Raw genomic sequence first — 22,751 nt, forward strand, 5'->3', positions numbered from 1 at the left:
GTGTGTGTCTGTGTGTAATGCCCAGTTCCACCCTCAGAACAACAGCAGAACTTTTAGCACTTGGACATTAGGTACTCATGATGTCCATCATGCAAACACTCCTGTGTCAGAAAGCCAATTCAATTAAAAGCTTTCAACCCATTCCGATCCTTCTTGAGACTAAAGAAGTGAGTCACAGAAGGGATTTAGCTTTCCTCCACACACTCACGATCTGTTCCGAGTGGCGGAGACTCAACCACATACTGCTGCACAAGGGGCCTGCCTGTGGTGGACACATACAAAAATCATTTTGTTATTCTAATTTAGCACTGTCCACATCAGTGGGAAGGTGTTGTGGTTACGAAATCGAGCTGTGTGCTGGGCAGTCTCTACTTTGAGCTTCATCTCTGCCATTTGCTCAGAGGGTGGCCTCAGGCGAACCACTTGCTCCCAGCCTTAGCAGTCCAAGGGATAATAATAGTTGCCTACTTTAAAGAGCTGCTATAATATTGGTTAAATAACACATGGGAAGCTCATCTAAAAAACAAGAATCATATAATAAATACTAATGGTCCCTCGATACATCCTGTTTATTGTGCATTCATGGTTGTACTGGAGTGGTTATGCATAATTCCCTTTCAACCCTGTTTGCAGCTGCAAAAGTTTCAGGGTGGACATATGTTCCCGTTTAATTTTTTGTCCCACTTTTGTTGCACTATACAAGTCACTGAAGACCACCTTCTCATCATTGGCATCTGAAGGAATCTCAATGGCTAATGGTGAAAGCAAGGCTGCTGGCAAATAATTGTTGCCAGAGCAAATGAAGAAATGTCTCAATGCCTCCTGTCCCCTCCTTCCATGCCTCCACTGCAACTAGACACGATGGCTACGCTCTGCCTCCACAGTCAGAGGCAGTAATGCTTCTTGTCTATTTCCCACTGGCATCTGGGGGGCCACAGCGAAGACAAGATGCTGGACTAGGTGGGTCACTGGCCTAATCCAGCAGGGTCCTCTTATGTTCCTGCTCATGCCTTCCCTGCTTTCTTTCTCTGTGGCAAATAGTGTTGTTTGGCCTTGCAAAATATTATAAATCCCACTGTATAATCAAGGGTTGGGGAAACTGTAACCTTCTATAAATTGTTGGAATGCAACTCCCACCATTCCTCTGGACCATGTTGCTTGGGGCTTATTGGGACTTGGAATCCAATGGCATCTGGAGACAAGGCACACTTTCCCCATCTCTGCTCTGCCCCATTCATACTGTGCTTCAATATGGCACTCTACCTTGGAATTCATATATCAGGGAATGATTCAGGAGATGCGGAGATTATAGAAGTGAATAATCTTAAACTATGTGAAGCAAAAGTGACTTAAGGTGTTGCAAAAATGGCCCTCTTTGGGACTGTGCCATCAATAATGACCAACACTCAGGATAGATGAATCTATCAATTCTGGTTTTTCTCAGTTTCTGATTTCTCTGTCTTACTCAGTTTGCAACATTTCTGTATTAAATCTTTCATTATTATCATCATCGTTTAAAAACAACCCCCATGCACACTTTTCTCTAATATATTTATTTATGTACACATGTTTCCGTTGGAAAACTGCATTGCAAAATTCAGAGTAGTGCAGATTTCAAAGAACAGTTGCATTTTAGTTTGTGAGTTGTTTCCAGAAAATGTGGATTAGGTAGATTCCCATTCAAATGTGCACTATGCTGATTTTTTCCTCCCACCCTAGCCAACACACCCTCTATCTCTGGAAGCAGCCCTGAAGTTGCCAAACTCCAAATGTAAATCACACCACCTCTCTTTTTAATTCCTCAGTGCAACCTGCATAGCTTCAATCTGTAGTCCCTTTCCTAGGTGAGAGTTTAAAGTGTCCAGTTGTCTGAGCAAATGCATGAGAATGAACACAGCTAAAACTAGCACAATAGTTAGGCACTTAAAAGTCTACTGATTTCAATAGGACAAAGTCAAGAATATGCTCTTCTCTCATTAAAATCTTCTCTCATTAAAATCAACAGGACTGAAACACGCTGAACTTAGTCTGGATTTTGCTCCGTATTTATGCAGCTCTCTGAAGCCAAGGAAAGCAGCCCATTTTTAGTATTATTCCATTTGAATGATTTTAATAGTGGCTTATGATGTGATTTTTTAAAAATAAAAATTCTCCGGGCTGGCATGGCAGGATCAAGCAGCTGGAGAGCCTCTCTTTATCTCTTTTTAGCCAGCAGGAAGCCACACTCTGGACTGACAATATTATACCTGAAGCCAAAACAGGCGCATGCCTTAAAATGCTGTTATGTGTTTGCCGAGTGTTTTCTCTTCTTCTTCTTGGCCATCGACTCTCCTTGCAGGGGACCTTCCCTCTTGCACCTGACTTTCCTTCAGTCTCTCCTCCTCACCCACCAGTTATTGAGCTGACAGGTAGGTCACCTGGGCTCAATCCCTAGCTCTTTTCCCGTCTGTCTCTACACAGGCTCAGAAAGCTCTTTGAGGCAGAGATTGTCTCTCACCTTTTGTCTGCAGCGCCTGCCAGAACAGTGTGTTGACCTCATTTGGGGAATATCAGTGCTACTGAGGACAGCGGATCACAGACTAAATATGAAATAACAGTGTGATGTGCAAGTTCAAAAAGACAAAAGGCTCTTTTGGCTTACCTGGTATCACATCATATCCAATACATAGGATATAGTTCTTCTCTACTGTCCTCAGTTGTGTTTTTCTCCATCCGCCTTTACCACAGTTTAAGAAATGAACTGGCCATGTGGAGGGACTTGGCAAACAAGGGCATAGCTAGCGACACTTTTCTTCCCCCTGGGCAAAAGAGATTTGGGTTGGTTATGCGTACCTCATGGACCCAGGAAGATTCAGAGAGGTAGTCAATGGAAATGCATAGGTTTTAATGAAAAAAGGTCCAGCACTAATTATAAATGTAGACCGGAGTCAACCAGCATCTTGCATTGTTTCATGGCAAGACCCTGCCTATAGCTAGAGAGAGATTGAGCGATTGCTAACATATGATCTAGAATGGCTCTAGATTATGGCATATTAAAAACAGGGCTCAGCCAGATGTTAAGCTGTTTCATTCTCCAGAGCAGAGTGGTGATTACAGGGACATAAAACATTTTCTTAGGGGGAAACACCCAAATGAAGCAAATATGCACCTTGTGCACTGTGCTGCTTTCACAGCCTATTGCTATTTCAGCACCATTTTGTGGGGGGTCTTCTTGCTAGGAATAGTCATATGGGCAATCCCAACCAATCAGGGACCACATGGCGAATATGATATTAAAATGCTCTACAGCCAATCAGATTTGGCTAAATGATGATCTCAGAAAGCCAAACAACAATCCTTCCTGGATCAATACTGTCCTCACTCTGAATGGGCAAACACCCCCCTTTAGTTGATGAAAGTGGAATGTTTTTCTACTGTCTGAAGTTTCCATGAAAAGTCCCTCCCTTCTTACTCTCCTCTAATGAAAAATATAATAAAACACACAACCAGATGACCTGGAGCAGATGTGTAAACATTACAGTTGTCAGGATGGATTTTTCAGTTTTCCTGATAAACAACCAACCATTCTAGGCCAGTGGAAGATATTGATAGGCTTTCAAAATGGATACATAAGCAGCCAAGTTTCATTGGCTTCAGGACAGGAGGTGTTTGTGGGGGTGGCCTTTGGGAGGGTCTCCATGGCCACAGTTCTTCTCTGGAGCCACAAGAACTGTGGTTGTTTCTGTAGGTCCTGGTGGCAAAAACACTGAAAATGGAGCACAGCTCTCCTCTGGGAAGGAGCCAATTAAGGTTCTATTGGCTGTGTTCTGTCTGGCATATTTTTATCTTAACCCAATTTTAATGAAATTTACAAAGATTGTTTTATTGCATATTAACAGCCAAATGTCATGATGCATTCTCCTGGCTGGTGGCTGTGCACAAAATGCAACTGGGGAGCACTTGCTTTCATCTTGTCTTCCAGAATCTTGTCATCATGTTGCATCTGCATCAGAAGAGGAATCCTAGGACATCAGGGACCATCATAATAAGGGGGATCCTCTCACTGGGCCATCTCAGGAAGCAGCCACAGAAGCAACCCCTGTTACAAAAACTTTCTCAGACATAGAGGAGGAGAGGATAAATTCCAAGGAGCCATGTCTTCTCTACCTCCTGTTCCGATAATGTTATATTGCCAACAACCAAAATGTAGATGAATCCTCTATGGAAATTCCTTTAGTTCTGGGCATCCTGTGTTCACCACCATGCCAGATTCTGAGGCAGTAGCAGGGATGCCAGCCTTGCTCAAAAGCAGAGGCTGATCAAATCCAGGGAGGTCGAGGCTACAGTACATACATCCAGATGGCAATATTTCAGCTCTCAGTAGACTTCAGGCTGATATTGGAGCCATCCAGTCATTTGATATTTGACTTAGACCCTACCTATTAGTCAGGCTACATCTGCACCATATAAAACACCATATATAAATATAAAACACTATTATACCACAGTCATAGTTTTCCTCAAGGAACCCTAAGAACGGAAGTTTGTTAAGGGTGATCAGAGGTGTTAGGAAACCCCTATTGTGAGGGGAACTGGGTCTCCTAACATCTCTCAGCACCCTTAACTAACTAGTTCCTAGGATTCTTTTGGGGATGCCACACTTGTTAAGGAGGTATAATTGTGCTTTAAATGTATGGTGTGGATGTGGCCTTGGTCTTGCCTCTAGCTTTACAGGGCACTGTGTCCCAGGCAGGGGTGCCAATTTGGGCCCCCCACTGTGGGTGCCCAAAATCAGTACCGCACGTTGCCGTAATTACTTCACAGCACACATGCTCTGGCTGCTGTTGACCTTGAATAATAAATATAATAATTTTATTTTCTTAAGCAGACTACTAGGGGTGAATGCATTAGAGTTGGTTTCTTATTTTTCCTATCTTCAGTCCACCACACTTCCACATCAATTGATTTCTTTTAAAGTTCTTACAAAAGTTCATCAGCATTTTATCGAGCATTTCTCCCAATATATACATTTTGTATGCATTTTTCCTAATATAAACATTTTTGCAAGCAATTTCTCTCCCCAAATATAATGCATTTTTGTATGTTATTTCCACTAACATACACACTTTCACATATGCATATTCGTGCATATTTTGGTTGGAAAGTTGCATCACAAAATCTGGAGAAGTATGAATTTCAAAGAATAGTACGTAGACCAAACTGAAGTTCTCATGCATCCCTGTTGGAGACAATTGAGAACTCTGTTTGAATGCAGAGAATGATTGCTAGCATAATGTACATGGAATCCATTGAGCACCCTGAAGTATTTGAAGTATTGTTCCTAAGCCAAAAATGCCATATTCCCTCAGCATTTCCTTGGATATCATGCATTCCGAAACATTTCTGTATTACCTTTGCATACTCTTCAAGTCTATTGCAATTTATTTCCCTATGTCTGAAACACAGCAGTAGCTGGGAGGGGGGCAATCACTGATGTCTTCCCAGCAGAAGTGGTGCTGGGCTCGCAGGGACTGGGATGGTGCAGCGTGGTGGCAGTGAAGTTTCAGGAGCTCCAGGGTGGCCGCAGGGTAGTGGAGAGATGCTCTTATGATCCGCTGTAACCCCTTAGAGGTTTTTGTGTTGTTGTTTTTAGTAGAACAGAACTACAGCTTAAACAGCCCTCCTTATTTTGTATTCATACATTTGTTTTCCTTACCCCCCACCCACCAATATATAACACATTGCAGTTATTTTTGACAATTCTATCCTGCCTTCCTATAAGAAAGAAAGAAAGAAAGAAAGAAAGAAAGAAAGAAAGAAAGAAAGAAAGAAAGATCCAAGGCAGAAATTTCAATACCATCTCTTTTCGGTAAAGATGGAGGACCTTCCACCTTTCGTGGCAAAGTTTGCAAAATCCACCTATTCATTTGCACAATACTAATCTTCCAGACGTTGAACAGAGAGTTTGTTCTGACATTTCAGAACTGGTCTGGTTAATTCCCCTCTGTCGAGCAGCCAATTCTCCCCAGCCAATGGATTCTCCCACCCATGTCGCAGAGCCATCTTCCAGCAGAAGCTTCCTCTCGTACTCACCCGCTTTGGTCCTTGTAAAACCGGATCAAATCTCTTATTAAATCTTCTCTGGGAGAAAAGTCAGTAGATGTTATTGGGTTAAAAGTGTGCTTCTTCATCAGCTGTCGCATCCAGGAACTGGGAAATGTCAGGCTTGAGGCCTAGCTTGTGACAGGCTGCCACAGGGAAAGGTTCTGACAGAGGCCACATGAGCCAGAGGAGGAAGGCCTAATCCTGAATAGGCTGAAGGTCACGAACCGGACAAGGTTATCAGGAAACTAAGGGCTGGAGGGAGCAGAAGACATAGTTACGGGCAGGCTGGAGGTCAAATACCAGTCTGGAGAGGTGTGATGAGGCGTCTTTGAGGGGGTCCTGCATTGCTACTCAGTACGACAAGCTGCTCAGGCTGCCGGACTAGCCCAAACCAAAGGGAAGGGATTTATAGGGCACGGTGCCTCTCCATTGCTTTGGGAGGTCAGCAGACAATCTTCAGGCTGTGGGGCAAGCAGAGAGTACTCAAGACAGCGCTGCAGTGTAGAGGTCACCCTTGCGGCATGGAGCCTAGCCTGACTGACTGGATAAAGGCCCAGAATGCTTGTGATGCAAGAGATTAAGGAGGCTGTCATTCAAGACCCACCCACCCCCTCAGCACTTAGAACCCCAAAAGTGATTCATTGGGGCAGATAGGCACAGATATATATTCCCTCTCTGTGATGAAACCATGAAGCGAAAGTGTCTCTGAGGGACAAAATCCACGACTCTCCATAGACTGCAAGACTCAAGCTGTGCCTCCTTCATTTCCCCAAACTGAGCATCGAACTCACATCTGAGAGGTGAAGCACAATACCAAAGTTGAAACAAAGGACAATGGCCTCCTGTGGTGCGCTTTGGTTCCTCTCTTCACAAACACACACACATATGCACCTCACCACCATTTCAAATCCATCAGCTAACATATTCAGGAGTTCTCTCCCTTCCCCACCATTGAACCAAATATCTAATTGCATCACAGAAAGAGGGAGGAAGCAGATGGCTTGATATAGCTCCATTCTCCTCTGTCACAGCAGCTGGTGTCTCCTTGCCCTTTTGGTTCCCTGTCCCAATTCCCTCCTAGCATGGGGGAAGTGGGGCCATCACCAACACCTCATCACACAGCACTGCCATCCTTTATTCATGGGCCTCAGACACATTAGCTGTCTTCAAGACCCCCCACCAACATGTCCTGAGGGTACCGTAGCCACTCCCCCCTCAATTAAGTCAGTAACGTATAGTTAATAATTCAAGGAAGTTGTAAAATATTCAAAGCAGTCCCGATGGACCTCTGGCACAGTGGAGCTGGGGGCTTATTCATGGCAGGTACCTTCTCCCATTGTAAGAAGCTGTGTCAGCTCCCTTGATCATGTCCCTCTTCAGAATAAATACCGTAGTTCAAAGGATAGGTCCAGAAACCCACCTGAAGTTGCCATACACCCCATGGATGTAGGGATGGAGGAGAAATTCAATTTTGTTTGCATTTTAATGAGAAACTATCTAATTCACACTCCTTGAAACAATCTGCAAACCGAAAAACAGGTATCTTTCCCAACCCAAACACACAAGCAGAGACTTTTACTTGTAAGTAAGAAATAGATATTTATTCGGGCAAATCATGGTACATGCTCAGTAGCAGACACAAGGCTCAGGCGTCTTGGTTTAGGAGGTGAAGAACAGGGGCCAGAAGTTCAGAACTGGATGGAAACAATGAAGAAGTTCCAACAGCTTTTAAAGATGTGGTGTGCCTAGATGTGAAACTCGCTGACTTTGTGCAAATGTCAGGATTGCAAATGCACACGCCTTTGAGGGGAGGGGAGTCTGCTCCCATCTGAGAAGGCAGTCACTGGTCCAAGGTGACAAAACTGAACCTCCCTTTTCAGGCTCCTGTTTAGTTACTGCTGCCTCCAGATCCTCCTCTTCCCTTGGCTGTTCCAAGCCCTCCCTAGCCTCCTCTGAGGCTCTCTGCTGGGCAGGAAAGTGTGGAGGGGAGCAGAGCCAGCACCCCCACTCCCCCTTCTGAAGTGGCTGAAGTTAGGGTGAAAAGGGAATATTCCCCATTCCTCTGACTCAGGTTCCCACCATTTAGCCCCCACCCCAATTTCTTCTTCTTACTCTTGTGTCACCACCTGCCAATCCAATCCTGATTCCAACAGCATTGTGATACTGACCCTGGCACTTCCATACAGGGAAACAAGCTATTGGTATGTAAATTGTCATGTGTGAGGACTGCACACCTGTTATTTTGCAGTATGCTCAATCTTGTCAGTTGCTTCCCAGGACATATAATTGTAGTGAAACAAAGATGCATAAAACACAGTGTTGATATGTGATTTGTAGCTTAATGACTGCAAACTGTAATACCAGAGCTTACTGCATAGCTTGACATTTATGTTGTGTTTTCACATTGACTCATGTTATGTTGTTGTTTCCCCTCCACGTAGTAAATTACTTGACAGTAGAAGTGAAAATAATGGCACCTCTGAGCCCTGAAAATGGCACTGAACAGCTTAGCACTGCTCTTTCTAGCACTTTGAAATAATCAAATTATTAATGGAGTAAGAAATGTTTATATACCAGAATGGATTAAAGTGGGATTGAGAGACCTGTGGCCTTGCAGATGTTCCTGGACTACAGCTCCATTCATCCCTGAGGACTGGCCATGCTGGCTGAGGACAATAGGAGCCAGAACCAAACAACATCTGGAGGGTTGTCAGGGATTAAAGCTATTGGGTGGGATTCATTTAAGGAACCCCATCAGCACAAGCCCTGTGTGAGACCTTCCGCTTGCACAAAAGGGCTTACCCCCTTCTTCCCCCTTAGTGCCCCCTTGGTGCTCCCTGAAAGCAACACCCCAAACCTGTCTCAAAGCTTGAAAGTTGAGGAAGACAGCTCTGAAGGTGGGACTTCCCTCAGTCAGAAGAATATTTCCAGGGTTGCCATATTTCAAAAGGTAAAAACCAGGACACCCCAAAAGTTGTTGAAATCCTTTGAAATCCCAGCAATATCCGGGAAAATCTGGACATATGGCAGCCCTATTTTACACCCCTGGAGGTGGGGCTCCTCAATTAGAAGAGAATAGTATAGCCTTTATACGGTAGTTTTAAAAAGGTTTCAAAAAGGTAGTTTCAAAAAACTAATTTAGGTCCAGTTTCAATGATGCCAAGTTTTTATGTTTCATGCTTGGACAATTCATATCTATGATACCGTGTAAACCAGGGGTAGTCAACGTTTTTATGCCTACTGCCCACTAACGCATCTTTCTTGATGGTAAAATTTCCTTACCGCCCACCAGTGCTCAATGGAAGGAGGATTCAGCTTGTGCCGTAGAACCCCCTACTGCCCACCTAGAATCCTGAAACGCCCACTAGTGGACGGTAGGGACCAGGTTGACAACCCCTGGTGTAAACCTTTCTTTCATGATCCACCAGGAGTCTACTGATGGTCCAAAACTAGCTATCACCTATTTTCATGTTTTAGCATGCCTTTTCAGAACCACCACCCTTTTCAACTGGGTCACTTAAAATAAAATGTCCTACGTCTTGTCCAAAAATCAGAACCCTCTGACAAGCAATTCTTTCCAATTTTTGTACTGGGCAATTTCTCACTTCTTTCTGAACAACTGTGATGCTATAGATATCAGCTCTTAATAATTCCAGGAATCTTCCATTGTCAGCTTATGCCCTGTTACCTATTCAGCATTAGCTTTTATTAATTCTATTAATCTTATAATAATCAGACAGCCTGAATCTTTCAATTAATAACACCCTTTTCAAAATTGGTACATTTAAAGCCTTATAGGGCCACAAGTTTGTCATTCCTGGATTAAGTGAAGAATAGATCTCTTTGCCAGAGGGGAAAATGTTAAGGCAATTTGTGAAACTCAGATATGTATAGAAATCTGATGCATTTCAAGAGTTTAACTGAAGTATCCTATACTTTACCTTAGACCAGGCTGAGAGATTAGATTACTGCAATGTGCTCTATGTACGGCTGCCCTTGAGGCCAGTGCAGAAGCTTCAGCTAGTGTAGAATATCTGCACACTACTGAGCCAGGTTCAAGGTCACCCATTTACTACTGAGCCAGGTTCAAGGTCCTTGAATTAATTTACAAAGCCCTGAACAACTTAGGTCCAGCATATCTTAGGGACCATCTGAACCCCTATTTCCCTGCTCCATAGGAGCCAACTCCTATCAACTTCAGCTTCTTTCAGTTTATCATTTTTTCACTCTTAAGTTCAGGTCCCCACTTTTCCATATCAGTTTGCATTTTTCTAAATGAGAATTTTCATGAGAATTCATCAGCATTTTACTGAAAATTTCTCCTAACCTACACATTTTTAATGGAATTTTGTCTAATATAATATAATATAATTTGTCTAATATAATATAATTTGTCTAATATAATATAATTTGTCTAATATAATATAATTTGTCTAATATAATACAATTTGTCTAATATAATTTTGGGGGAAATTGCAAACCAGTTCCCCTAATTTTTTGTACATATGTTATTTTCACTGTGCATTTTTATGCATACTTAGTCTATACATTTCTGTACACATTACTTGGGTGGAAAACTGCATTGCAAAATAAGGAGCATTTCAAGTTTTGAAGAATGGCTGTGTTTGGGGTGGAACTCAGTGTAGAACTAAGTGGGGTATACATGCACAGAACGAGGTCTGCTCATGCAGCAAGACCTTCCCCCACCGCTCACATGTCCCCTGCCTGCCCCCTAAACCTGTTCAGGGGTTTCCCCAAACCCTCCAGAACAGATTTGGGGAATATGGTTGAGTGAATGGACCTCGTTCCATACATGCAACAACTGAGTTAAAACCTGGCCCAAGTGCAGATTAGGAAGGTTTACCTTTAATGCAAACTGAATTGACTATCACCACCATCCCTAGTCGTTAGGTGGTTAGTTTTGATGGTTGCTGCTACTCTATTAATAAGTTGATGTTGGCCAACAAGCAATCTGCTATTCTCAGATAGTGCAATTCTTCTTTAGGGAACTATATTTGTATATATTTTAGCATACAGCAAAATCAATTGATTTCTTGAGAATTCACAAGGAAATTTGTTGCACACTAAGCCAGAACTGAATTAATCATTATGCTGCTTACGTTACTGAGTAATGTCCCCACCATAGTGGGTCTCTACTGGAATGCAATTATTTCTGTGTAGAGAATGGGTCTGTGTGGGGCCCTTTAAAATTCTTCTCAGTGACTGTTCCTTGACCACATGACAAGAGAATTGTGGCATTGTTCCCAGTTGTAGAGACATTTTAAAATATTGGTAGCTGCTCAGCATAAAAAGCAGAGTGACTGCTCTCTGTAGCACTCCAGATTTCAGGTAAAAGATTAGCAGGACAGGGAAAGAACTTCCATTGCTTTATAATGGCTACTTCATTCTATTTGTGACAGAGAATCGTGCTGCAAATATATCATGGCAATGTTGGGTCCCATGTCACAATAGGCCAACACAGTGAGATCACTAAGGTGGCAAATTTGGTTTTCAGCAATTAAAGAATGGAAGTCACAAAAGCCACAGACTTTGTATACCAATAAAAAATGCAATAGTAAACCACAGTACTCAGATGAGAATTGTGAAATGCATTTCACACTGATTACTCAATTAGGTGTGACACTGGAGCTCCCTGGTCTGACTACCCGCATTAAGAATTTAGCATATAATAGCCTCACCATCCCTTAAATTCAGACTCAAGAGACTGAAGCATGGGGAAGCAGGGAGGTGACCCCCCTTACTTCCAGCACTGTCCCGTCACTCACTCACTCACTCACTCACTCACTCACTCACTCACTCACTCACACATACACACACAGTGAAAATTTCACCTATAGCTCCTGTTTGACCCATTATGGGAACTTAACATGTACACAAGCGAAGAGTCTGGGTTTTTATGCTTTCTAGCTTCTGCTGTAGCTGGCAAACTTCTTGTCTCAAAGAACAAAGGAACTGTTATTAGCTTAGTACAAATATTTTCCTTAGACAAGTATCTTCCGCACTTCAACCTTTTTTAAAAAAACAACACTGCTACTAAATTGTGATCTCTGATTCTTAGCTAGATGATCATTCCGACCTGAGAAGCTTAGCTGTGGATTTACAAGGTCATAACAAGGCAATGCAAAATTCTGTACCAAGGCCACCATCCCAACATCACGAGAGTGGAAATTATAAAAGGTGTTCCCGCAAAATATGACCAGGTGTACGTTGCAAGGAATGGAATCACATGCTGTGAATCTCAGGTTCAGTCCCCTGGGTTTTAGCATGCTATCTCCTTCCTTATTTGGCAGAAGGTTGCAGTGCAGTGCCCTCTTTATTTTGTGCAGAGTCAGGTAGGGATTGTATAGAAGTGGGAATGCTCAAGAAAGAGACTCTCTCCCACTTCCTTGCCCCACTGCAACAGACCTGCAGTGTTTTCCTATCTGGTAGATTCTGCCACCACTTACTTTATGGGTCACTTGCAGCCCCAGAAAAAGCAAAAAGTGAGGATGTCCCTTTAATGACTATGGTTGGGGATCCTGGCTCAGCACCCCCTGTTCCTCCAACCAGTCCCTCACAATTCACACAGATTGTAAAGCAGGCATTCCAGCCGCCTGCTTCTCCCTGAGAACAGAGCGAATTCTTGGCTTTACCCACTCCCGCCAACTGTTCGTTGATCACTTGCAGTTTTTATTAATCAATCAATTAATTATAATTGCTTGTTGTTGTTATTTCTTCATTGTGTGTTCTTCAAAGCTGTTCTTCCCTTCAAAAGGTTTGGGCTGCTCTATTTAATTTCATCTTCGTGCACGTGGTCACTGAATGTACATTTGATGAGAAGCTGCTTTGCTCTTTACTCATGTTATTGCAATGAAGTAGCAACTACTGCATCCCTTGACTGAGTGGATGTGAATTTTTCCTAGTGACTCACCTGTTGCTGTGCGATTATTCTGGGGCATAAATGGATAAACTCCTAGACTGAATGCTTGGGACAGTTTCTCTTAAAGTGAAAATGGTTCTGTTACATGATGTTCTGTTACATCTGTGATAAGCGTTCTACTGACCTGTGTGTGTTTGCATGTGTGTATGTGTGTAATGCACGCACACACACACACACACACACGCACACACGCACACACACATTGTAGCTTAGCCCCTGTGAATCTAAGCTCCTGGGTTCTGTTGCCACCTACACCTGAAGCTGCCTCTTTAAATTAGATGCATTTCAGAATATTCTTTTCACATTAAAATTCAAACTTTGACAAATTCCTACTCAGCTGTCAAACAAAAAGAAAGATAAAATATTTATCTACACCTCACCATTTCTGGGACAACTGCGTTGGAGTGGAGAGAGATGAAGGGGAGATGAAGTAGCTATGTAGTACACAGCCAGGGTATATGCATCTGTTGGCAGAGCTGTGTTTTATATTTTACCATGTGCATTTATTCCTGTGTACTCTGGGCATACCATGCCTGTACAGCTGAATATTTTATCTGTAACTACATGTATCCTAGTTATTATTTGTGTATGTGTGCTTGTATTGATCAGCAATGGCATATTTTGTTGTGTGTGTGTGTGCACACGCACATATGCCATGAGCTATACTTTGTGCGTACAAAGTAAGAGTAATTATGTGTCAGAAAGTGTTTTATGTACGGAATAAATGTTCTTGAATATGTAATTTTCCATATAGTGTTTCTTTGTTTGCTGTCTCTTGACACAATCTATCTACAAAGCACCAAATGAAGTATTTGCACAAAGCATAATACAAAATGCACATTTGCATGTGCCATTGCAAGAGTGTATGTCTGTGCATTGAGAACGTACATACACCGTTCCCAAGAGTGAAGGTATATAAGTCTTTAATATGAACTGCACAATACTACATGATGCACATTCCTGTATTATTTTCCCCTTACACTGCTGCATTAAGGAATTAGGTTGTATGGGATACTGTCCATTCCGTGCACTTGTCAATGTAATACACCGTTGCCAAGGGTGTAAAGGTTAATTACTATTCTGGCAGCAGGGATAATCATGAGACTGGACTAAGCCAAGCAGTTAGCACAGGGGTATCCTTGGGAGAAAGTTGCCTGGGTACTTCTTGTGCTTTTAGCAGGGCACAACAGTGTCTTAACAAGCACCATAAGTAGTTGCTGCGCCTAAAGCCTCTGATCAGCTTGCCCAGAATGGAGCTGATGAAATTATACATGGTTTTAATGGTTGTAATGGTATTGTTCTATTGTTTGTTTAAATTATGGGTGTTTCTATTTTAACATTTGTGCAACTGGTTTATGAACTTGCAAACTGATTGGAAGTGGTATATAAACTAATAATAATAATGTGGTATATATATTAATAGTTATAATAATAATAATGTATACAATGTGTGCATGGAACTATTGAGATTTTATGATGCCTAAAATCACCAGCATCACATAGATAAAATTTAGGAGTTTTCTTCTCAGGGTTTTCCCCCCTGCTTGGTTTTTGATGTTTTCTATGTAAAGTTGCAGTAGAAAACTAGAAAATATATGTTTATGGGCCATCCAAAAACCTATTTCTGCTTCCCCCCCCCACCCCCAGAATTTCAGGGTTTTTAAAAACATGATTTGTGGCTTGCCATTCCTGGTAGTTCTCCCCCCTCCCCCACTCCCAAATAAGAGTGTGCACAAATGGGCAAAGTAGGAAGACAGGCAGGGTGGTTCATTACGCACAATGCAGGCTGTCATTAAACGCTTCTGCTGAGGGGATGCTGCTTTTGCTTTGCTATTTTTTTCCTGCTGAGAGTCAAGGTTTCTTGAAGAAAGGAATATCTAAATGGGGGGGGGGGGAGAGAAATGAGATGGAATGACAGTAGGAGAGGGAAGCCAGACCCATCAACCACTTAATCGCTGGATCATAGAACTTGGCCCATCCATGGGGGGAAATGCGGGAAAAGACTGGGGGCACTGTTTGTCAAAAAAGGAGAGCAACCCACATCTTGCTGGAGTGAATGATGAAACCGCCACTGATTTGAATGGATCGGAGCTGCACTCTAATTAAATTATATTTTAACTGCATCTGCATTACAGCTTTATCACACATTTTGCATTTTATTACACAAATAATACAATACGTTAGCAATACATCGGTTACAACATTGTTGATGGACATCCGATTATGTTACACAAAACACTCCTCCTTTATTCCTGCATGGCAGGGGTTGGACTAGCTCACTCTTAGGGTCTCTTCTGACTACAATTCTGTGATGCAGAGTGAAACATTTTCTCTGTGATGTGTGGGGTTATCTGTCATATCACCCTGGTGGAATCTACACACATATAAAAACCGTTCTGAAAATGCTTTTTTAAAGCGTTTTTAAAAACACATTGAATTTTCAGTAAGGCTCACCATCACCATCTAGTGTCACATTGTATATTGCACTTAAAACACACTTTAAACATTTTATTTGCAGCTGTATAGCCAATACCCCTGTCTTAGGGCTGGTTTATAAAGTGTCGTCAATCGGGTTTGGCTTTGCCCACCTCCCACCACTCGAGAACCTGTTGGATTCATTTATTTGCCTTCTACATCGCCCTGGAATTCTGCACTTCCTCTTCCTTGCCTCCATGTCCCTTGAACCTGCCATGTTGCTTCTTACCTTTTCCTAGAATGTTGTACAGGTACAAGCCACAGAAGCAAAAGCACACAGCAGCTGGTCCAGCACTAAATACCTTATCAGTCCAGCCTCATACCTCACCAGCTTATTTCTGCCTTTCCTTTAGTACATCTACCATGAACAGAGCATGTAACTATGTTCATAAAGCCCATGCAACTTCACTTGAGCTCCCTTATTGGGCAGTTCCTCATGACCAATGAAGGTTGGTCTATTGGGGCAAATGGGGCACTGCCCCACCCAACTCATTCTGCCCTTAGCCAATCCCCGCCTGCCTGCCTTCCTGCCTGCTTTCTTACTTAGATCCTGCCCAAAAGGTAGCACTGGCTATCACCTTGCTTCTCCTTACTCTCAGTCTTGCCATTATAGAATTCAGCAAGTGGGAGGATGGGGGCCCAACCAGAAATAGTTGACTCTGCCTGCCATTGGCTCTGGCTCCATCTACAGTTGACCTCTCTGCCAGTGGACCCTCTTGGCCCTTGAGTAAGTCTTGCAGTGCCTGAACACACCAAGGGGCACCCACTACCTGTGGTAAGAATATGTTTGTGTTCATCTGTCCTAGTGATACGGCATACCACACCTTGAACCATGCAACACTGCTCTTCTGTGAGGGTTATGTTAGAATTTCCTCCAAGGGCACATCCTGCGTGGACCAAGGGAGAGGTTTTACATTCGTTTGCAAAGGAGTGTGAAAAATTGCCAGAAAGGGCGAAGGGGATGTTTTTCAGGTATGTGTGAAAATGTTTGTTAAATCCCAACATTGAGTCGGTACCAGTTTGTAACAATTAGAATGTACGCTCTCTTCCATGCAACTGTAACTTTATTTTTTCCCGAGTACAGGGTTTAACATAGAATTGGCTCAAGGAAGCCTTTTCTGATCAAAATGGTGCTGCAGCGCTAAGTGGTAAATCTTCGGTACAATTAGCACCACAAATACAAAGGGTTTCTGGGTGTATGGCTTTTCTGAATACTGTCCCTCCAAAGGCATAGATGGTCTTATTTAGTAGCGTAGGGCAGTAAATGTCCTTCTGGCATTACTTTGGCCTACTTCTGTTAGATTTTCCTCCCAGCAATCTCGCTGTTTAATTGATGCATACCAAGGAGCAAGTCTAGAAGTCCCGATAAATGCAAGTTCCTTCTAGGCTTTCATTTCAATTATTCTGGTTTTCAACTGCAATTTAGCTGATAGAAGCCTAGGAGAACCTGAACGCTGAAGTAACCACGAGAAGAAATAAGCTGGGTTGCTTTAGACACTGATAAGGATGTCTGTAGAAAACGAAAGCTTTGGGAGTTCGGTATCATCCATAAACTAGAGTTTTAACTTGTCGTGCTAATCCTTGCGCTGGCAGCAATAGATAGGGCAGTTCACCTGACTCCGCTCTGCACAGTAGGACTACACACAGTAGGGGACAAACCCTACAAGTAGGGACTAAGGGTGCAATCCTAGATACAGTATAGAAAATGACTCCTGAGTGACCATTTATCAAGTAGTTCGCTGCTATCAGCTGTAGCATAAATGGTGGTTATTTCAAGCACTTTTGGCTTGCTCTTCATTAAAAATCCTAGATATAAAACTAACCACTGGAAAACTGCAGAATACTGGGGTCTCCTCAATGTTCAATCTTAACCAATGGCTTGGATAAATAAATAGGCCTTCAATAGGCATCTAAAAGCCCAGCAGGGTTGGCACCAGCCAAATCTCTGAAGAGGCAATCCATGGGGTGCTGTGATTGCTAATACCTTCTCTCATGTTAACACATATCACACACTAGGTGGACATGGGGCTGTTAAGAGGGTTTCTCTACCAGATTTCAGAAACTGGGTGGGTTCATAGAAAATCCAGCAGCTCTGTTGGGCATAAACTGTGTGCTGCCAACAATAAGTTTTTAATGTAAGAATTTAAGAAGAGCCTAGCTGCTGGATCAAGCCAAATGCCCATCTATTCCATTGTCCTGCTTCCAGCACTGGCCAAGTGGAGATCCCTATGGGAAGCTCATAAATAGGACAAGAGGGCAATATTGTTCTCTCACACATGATCTGCAGCACTGATGCTCAGAGGACTACTGCCTCCGATACTTGAGCTAATACAGAGCAGTTGTGATGGCTAGTAGCCATGCCCTCCATGAATTTGTCAAAATAACCCCCCTTTAAAGCCATCTGAGCCATCTAAACTGTTTTTAATATTCTTAAATTGCTGTAACCTGCTCTGGGGCCTTATGGAGATTTTGTGATTCCCCAGGAGGTTTCTTTTTCCATGGGAATATCATCTAATGAAGATATCTTCTTGCCACAAGAAGCCACACAGATTTGCACAACTGCAGTAAAAATAGATAGTGAGGGTCAATGGAGTGTTAGTAAACTGCAACATCTTTTACCGGCATGAAATGCAGGGAAGATGAAAGCAATGCAAATCAGGCGTAATTACATTGGATTGGAAATGTAAATGAATCAAAGGTGAAATAGTTACCATTGAAATCAATATGGGAGTAAACTTAGATACAATTATATTTGGAAAAGATACACTCTTTATGACGTCTTTGCTTCCTGTTGTCTCCTTTGTTTCCACTTAGAATCTCCAGGACATTTAGAAATAAATGTACATTTTTAATTGCATTGTGATTGGTTTACGTGCTGCACTGGAGGTGCTGAGTTCATATGAACTGCTAAATTAGAGATGCTTTGTATGAGAATCCTAGGGAACAACATGGGCTGGGGTTTTGTTTGGGGGGGGCAGTGGTGGTGGGGTTGCTGTTATTGCTGTTGGTTTTATGTATTGTTATTTTAGACCTTGTGGCTTACATGGAAATTGTTTAATACGGTTGTGTATTTTTTTGCTATTTAATTTATTGTTTAGGACTATTTTTGTTATGTTGCGGCTATGTATTTTTTCATATTATAAGCTGTCTTGAGCATGGTTTGAACTGTGGAAAGGAAGCATAAAATAAAATGTGGGTGCACAGACTGGGCTTTGCTACCTGGTTTAACAGGTTTAATCAGAAGTAAGTCCCACTGAGTTGTAAAGTTGGTTCTGAGCTCTTGGCCCTGTTCAGGTGTCGGGGGGGGGGGGGCCCACAGGTCAAATAATCTAGGCAAGACTATTGCATTTCCACAGATTGGACCATTCATTGAAGGGAACTACTAGAGGCAGTTTGTGTCGACTGGTAGTAAAGAGATGTTGTTACAGCACAGTTAGCATGAGAAAAAACTATCACAAGGACCCACATAGTGTCAATGATCAAGAACTGTTGCTTGAGTTGTCAATAGATTTTCAGTGTTGTAATGCAGCCTTCTTTAAGATATCAGCACCTCTAAGTTGAAAAATTGGAGCTTTCTGAAAATGCCAACAACTTCACAATATTAAACCATGTGAAGGCCAGCCCAAGAGATGAACTGCTAATGACTAACAGATCATGAAGCTCCTTGTGCACTTGTGGATCCAGGTGTTTGAAGGTTTCCGTGACATTATTGCTTAGAAAAACATCTGCACACTTGCCAAGGAGCTACAAATTGAATGGGGACCACAAGGGGGTGGCTAGCTGAAGCATCTGCCCAGTCTCCACTGGCCATTCCCTGCCAGCTGGCAGCTGGAATGGGCACAGGGTCCGATATTGCCAGTCAACTCTCCTGTGTGACCCAAAGACTCCTGACAGAGGAGAGGTGGAATGCAAATTGGTCTGTCATCCTTTGGAACCCAAGAGTTGCCGAGGTCAAGCAATCTCCTAACAAAGCAGAGACAACAATCCAAACTGAATGATAGTCACTGGGAGTAATCCCAGCCAGTCTTTATTTTGCTCAGTAAATAGACAGTTGTTAGTCTCATTTGGTGCCTGAGATCTAAATGTCTTCCCTCAAAGTAGTGCTTCTGTTGCAGACAAAATGCATATTCACAGCATGCAAATGTCAATGTCTGATTAGTATGAAAATATGGCTTCCCCCCCACTTCCAACCAACACATCCACTCGATTGTAACTGCTGCATGGAAGGTGGTTATTCAAATGTCATGGTGGGCGTCTATGGAATCTAGTTTGCGTCATCTCTAGTGCCTCTTGCCTTTTCCATGATGCCCTTACCATGTTGTAAACTTGTTCATTCGTTCAATATTGGAAATATATAGAAATTATTTAATTAATTATTTTGGGTCTTAGGAGGCAATGTGTCTTTCCAGCAGAGGGGCGCATTCATGTTTTCAAAACAAAGTAAAGCACAGAAGAGGAATATGGCCATCCTCTCACAATGTAGGGTTGCCATTTGGAATTTCCCAGACATATCCGGAATACTACTGTCTCTAGCAGTGTCTGTGTGGAAATCGGCAAAATGTCCAGGAAAATCTGGATGTATGGCAGCTCATGACAACAGCTTTGGGCAAAACTCAAAAAAAAAAAAAAAAAAAACCCTTTGCCCTTTCCCCCATATCAACAACTTTGCCCAAAAAAACCCTCAAAAACTTTTCTGTCTGGATTTTCACTGTTTGAAATATGGAAACCCTATCACAATGATGCTTATAAAGATAAGATATAGAGCTGGTCTAGAGGTAGTATGGATATAGTAATTAATATATATATATATATATATATATATATATAAAAAGACTCATGCATTTTCAACTGATTGGAAAGTTCTTATGAGAGAGGAAGAAGAGAAAACTGAAGTCAGCAATAATCTGGGCAATTCCCAATCCCGACTCAAAATATTTCAACCAACCTTATGCAGTGAAAAGTACAAACCAGTGGCAGCGTCCTGCCACACTTTAACCAACCCCCAAAAGGAAACAAAGAGAAAGGGTAAATGAGAAAAGGGAGCTACGGCAAAGCCATCTTGTCTGGGTTTGACATAAAGAGGTGCTCTGTGGTCTGAAAATTAGGAGAGGTTTCCCTCAGCTGTGCAGGAACTGTATAAATTGTCTCATTAAAAAGGTTGTAACAAACCAGGTGGATGCTGAAAATGGAGGCTTTAGGAGATACATGAGTTCTACAGAGCTGCCTGGCACCAAATCATGAATTAAGCAGGCTCAAAGACAGGCCAGGGTACTAAAGAGCACTTCATTTTTGCCGGGAATCTGCCTCAGGATTTATTTTCAGTGCTAGACTTAAAAGATGGCAAGAAGTGCCACTGAATGTATGGATTGCCTTCCTCTCAATTCTGAAAGGAAGGGCTGTTTTCATGTGGTAAGAGGGGCTTCCAATGTGTGGGGGCCCGAGTGTGTGGGGTGTGTGTGTGTGTTCCACCCAGGCCTAAGCCCCGACCCCTTACAAAAGATGCTGGAATAAACCAAAAATGAGCCAGGTATCTTTGTGGTACGTTGCCCCTGTTCCTAGTAAGTCCCCACTCTGGACTTGGTCTTCTGTGATCTGGCACTTGAACTGTTTTGACTGGTTTAATTCCCTCCTTTGTCAGCTGGCACTTCCACGGGGTATTTCCCACCCTGCCCTATCCTGCCCCATTCCTCCTCCCCCCCACCCGAATTCTGGGATTCTCTCCAGCCTAAACCCCAGCTAACCCCCCCCCCCAGAACCATGGTCTCCCCTTCTTTCCTCCCAGCTCCCCGGGAAGTTACCCAGGGTCTGAAAGCTTCACATGAAACCTAATCGATGCCAGACGAGCTGGCTCCTTCCCTGCCAGGCAGCTGTGCAGCCAATTCCCGCACACCCGTCTGCATAGCAGAGGGGAGGGGGGCATCCCCCGCTGCCTACGGAGCGAGCCTGGCCGTGGGCTATTTGGAAGGAGTTAAACCCACGGGGAGGCTGAGCTGAAAGGGTCAATCTTCTGTCAGACGGGGAATAAGTCACTGCTGCTATTATCTGATGAAAATGGTGGGATGGCCTAGGGGCTAGAGCACAGCATTAAGGCACAGACGGTGCAAGTCCTTGTTCTCCCTCCCTCCACCCGACTCCTTAGGAGCACCATCTTGCCTTTCCGGGTTCTCTTTGCCCCAAGGAGATGTCCCTCAAGCCCAGCCTTCTTGTAGAGTGATGTGCACAGGTGCCGCACCTCATAAAGTGGGCTACGTTTCTTAATGGAACCCTTTTGGTGAGCATCTAAGAGCTGCCGGATGCATTGCTTCAAAGCTCTGTGCAACTCAGTCTCATGTCTCCATGAGAGATAAAATAGCAATTTCATTTTAATGTTTGTTTGCCTTATGCTAGACCATTGCCCCAAATTGCCTTCACAACTGCATATAAGATAGAGGAGAGGAGGTGCACCACACTTCACAATGACAGCACAATCCTAAGCGTGTCTTCTCAGAAGTTAAGTCCTAGGTAAGCAGGTATAGGATCGCAGCCTGGTTGCCCTCCAAAGCTGACAACAAATTCAGGGACATGCAAGGTATACCGAGTAGCTGGTGCACCCTGCTTAGAAAAAATCCACTGAGCCAGCAATCTGGAAGAAAAATATTGGTCCTGGCCCAGATTGAAGCAGCAGCACCACCATATGGTGCTTGGCCCATTTTCAAAAACCCAGCCTGTTACTTCTGTCAACAAAGTATGGAGCAATGACCACGAGCCAAGCACACGTACTGTTTCATGTCTGGAGGGTCATTCTAGGCTTCAGGAGGCCTAAGGTACTGCCTATATCTGGTACTTCCCAAGATATATGACTACTACTAACAATAATACCTAGCATTTATATAGCATTTTGGAAGGCTGACAATGCTTCACATATATTATCTCAGTAAGGCTTAGGTCAACCTTGAAAAGTAAACTGGGATTATTATCCCTGCATTATAGAAAGTGATGAGGATGACAGATAGTATTTTGCAGAAGACCACCTGCTGAGTTCATGATAAGGGTCAGATTTGAACTGGGGACTCTGTAACCAACCTCACCCAACATTTAAAGCACACTTGAAGCATATTTAAAGCATGCGGCTTCTCCCAAAGAATCCTGGCAACTGTAGCTTGTGAAGGGTGCTGGGAATTGCAGCTCTGTGAGGAGTGAAATACAGTCCCCAGGATTCTTTCAGTGAAGCAATGGGCTTTAAATGTATGGTGCGGATGCAGCCTCTGCTATT

The 22,751-nt window shown here is 43.0% G+C and overlaps 1 long non-coding RNA gene across 3 annotated transcripts in view; it reads right to left on the reverse strand.

Moving 5' to 3' along the window:
• Positions 1-22,751, reverse strand: part of LOC307210432 — a 121,848-nt gene that overhangs the window by 89,966 nt on the left and 9,131 nt on the right. The window contains exons 3-4 of one of the 3 annotated variants that reach the window (XR_013835995.1): positions 6,073-6,545; positions 2,642-2,798 (exon numbers count right to left, since the gene is read on the reverse strand). This is a non-coding gene — a long non-coding RNA (uncharacterized lncRNA). Of the gene's footprint in view, positions 1-2,641; positions 2,799-5,002; positions 6,546-22,751 lie in introns of those variants that run through there. The other 2 variants (XR_013835994.1, XR_013835996.1) reach the window with 2 other exon arrangements.

The sequence above is a fragment of the Podarcis cretensis genome (genome assembly GCF_951804945.1).
Source record: "Podarcis cretensis genome assembly, chromosome: 2".
Lineage (NCBI taxonomy): Eukaryota > Metazoa > Chordata > Lepidosauria > Squamata > Lacertidae > Podarcis > Podarcis cretensis.